Source organism: Oncorhynchus masou, unplaced genomic scaffold (assembly GCF_036934945.1).
Source record: "Oncorhynchus masou masou isolate Uvic2021 unplaced genomic scaffold, UVic_Omas_1.1 unplaced_scaffold_3418, whole genome shotgun sequence".
Lineage (NCBI taxonomy): Eukaryota > Metazoa > Chordata > Actinopteri > Salmoniformes > Salmonidae > Oncorhynchus > Oncorhynchus masou.
In genome coordinates this window covers 11,586-13,902 of record NW_027009828.1, presented here as the reverse complement: position 1 = coordinate 13,902, position 2,317 = coordinate 11,586, and positions in this window count along the sequence as shown.

The window sequence follows — 2,317 nt, the reverse complement described above, 5'->3', positions numbered from 1 at the left end:
CTAAATATGCAGGTTTTAAAATATATACTTCTATGTATTGATTTTAAGAAAGGCATTGATCTCTATGGTTAGGTACAGTTGTGCTTTTTTTTTCTCGCAAATGCGCTTTTGTTAAATCATCCTCCGTTTGACGAAGTAGGCTGTGATTCGATGATAAATTAACAGGCACCGCATTGATTATATGCAACGCAGGACAAGTCAGTTAACTACACATGGTTGATGATATTACTAGGTTAACTACTGATTATGTTAAGATGGATTTTTTTTATATTTTTTTATAAGAAGTTTAATGCAAGCTAGCTACTTAACTGACTTGCCTAGTTAAATAAAGGTTAAATAAATAAATAAAGTTAAGAACAAATTCTTATTTTCAATGATGGCCTAGGAACTGTGGGTTAACCGACAGATTTGTACCTCGTCAGCTGGGGGGTTTGAACTTGCAACCTTTCGGTTACTAGTCCAACGCCCTAACCACTAGGCTACCCTGCCTCCCCGATGCTGCACTCACGTAACAGGTGGTCAGCCTGCCAAGCAGTTTCCTCCTGGATGTAATCGGCCATAATGTAAGTCGCTCTGGATAAGAGCGTCTGCTAAATGACTTAAATGTAAATGTAAATAATCTGCATCCAAAAAGACTCGGCCCTAATTAATTGGCCATGCTGATTAATCAGCCGGCCTTTAATTACAACAACACAATTCCTAACTTGTTTTTTTAACTACACAGATATGAGGGTTGGCACTAGGGGCCCATGCCTCTCCTCATTGCCTTGTTGTTGACGTTTGCTTTGGTCTGTGTGACTGCTTGGGAGATTGGACCACTCTATAATCACTGAGTGGCGACTCCAGTAGTCACGAAGCAGACACACACACACCACCTCCTCCTGTAAAACTATCCATTCTCCCTGCTATGGGGAGAATGTGTTTGTCCCATGTTCTGGCCTTTCTCTGGTTTAAAATGTGATGTTAATTTGATTTGAACAGTCCATGGTTGAACTCGTGATCGTCGTCACTTTTGGTACTGCTCACTTAGCACACTGAAAGAGCCTGTAATGGTCATGAATGTGACTTTGTTTAGTCCACACAGCCTATTTCACATCCATAAGGCTGACCAGCCATTTCTCTCAACCACGTCTCCTGAATAAAATTAGATTTATTTTGTTATTGAACCTGAATGGGATGTTTCAGACATCATTTCTATCATACTTCCCACCAGATTTGATTCATGTGAAGAAGGTGTGTGTGTGTGGGAGAGTGTGTGTGTGTGTGGGAGAGTGTGTGTGTGTGTGGGAGAGTGTGTGTGTGTGTGTGGGAGAGTGTGTGTGTGTGTGTGGGAGAGTGTGTGTGTGTATGGTAGAGAGTGTGTGTGTGTGTGGGAGAGTGTGTGTGTGTGTGTGTGTGTGGGAGAGTGTGTGTGTGTGGTATATAGGAGAGTGTGTGTGTGTGTGTATATAGGAGAGTGTGTGTGTGTGGGTAGAGTGTGTGTGTGGTATATAGGAGAGTGTGTGTGTGTGGGAGAGTGTGTGTGTGTGTGTGTGGTATATAGGAGAGTGTGTGTGTGTGGGAGATATCGTGTGTGTGTGTGGGGGGAGAGTGTGTGTATATGTGGGAGAGTGTGTGTGTGTGGGAGAGTGTGTGTGTGGGATATAGGAGTGTGTGTGTGGGGTAGAGTGTGTGTGTGTGTGGGATATAGGAGTGTGTGTGTGTGTGTGTATGTGGGAGAGTGTGTGTGTGTGTGTGTGGGAGAGTGTGTGTGTGTGTGGGGAGAGTGTGTGTGTGTGTGGGAGAGTGTGTAGTGTGTGGGAGAGTGTGTGTGTGTGTGGGAATGTGTGTGTGTGGAGAGTGTGTGTGTGTGTGTGGTGTATAGGAGAGTGTGTGTGTGTGGGATATAGAGTGTGTGTGTGTGGGTATATAGGAGTGTGTGTGTGTGTGGGGAGAGAGTGTGTGTGTGTGTGTGTGTGTGTGTGTGTGTGTGGGAGAGTGTGTGAGTGTGTGTGTGTGTGTGTGTGTGGGTATATAGGAGAGTGTGTGTGGGAATAGGTAGAGTGTGTGGGAGGGGGTATGTAGGGGGGGGGTGGGAAAGTGTGTGTGTGTGAATAGGTATATGGGAGAGTGTGTGTGTGGGAATAGTGTGTGGAGAGTGTGTGTGTGTGTGGGAGGAGTGTGTGTGTGTGTGGGAGGTATATGTGGAGAGTGTGTGGGAGAGTGTGTAGGTATATAGGAGAGTGTGTGTGTGTGTGGGGGGGGTGGGAAAGTGTGTGTGTGTGTGGGGGGGTGTGTGTGTTTGAATGGGGAGAGTGTGTGTGTGTGTGTGTGTGTG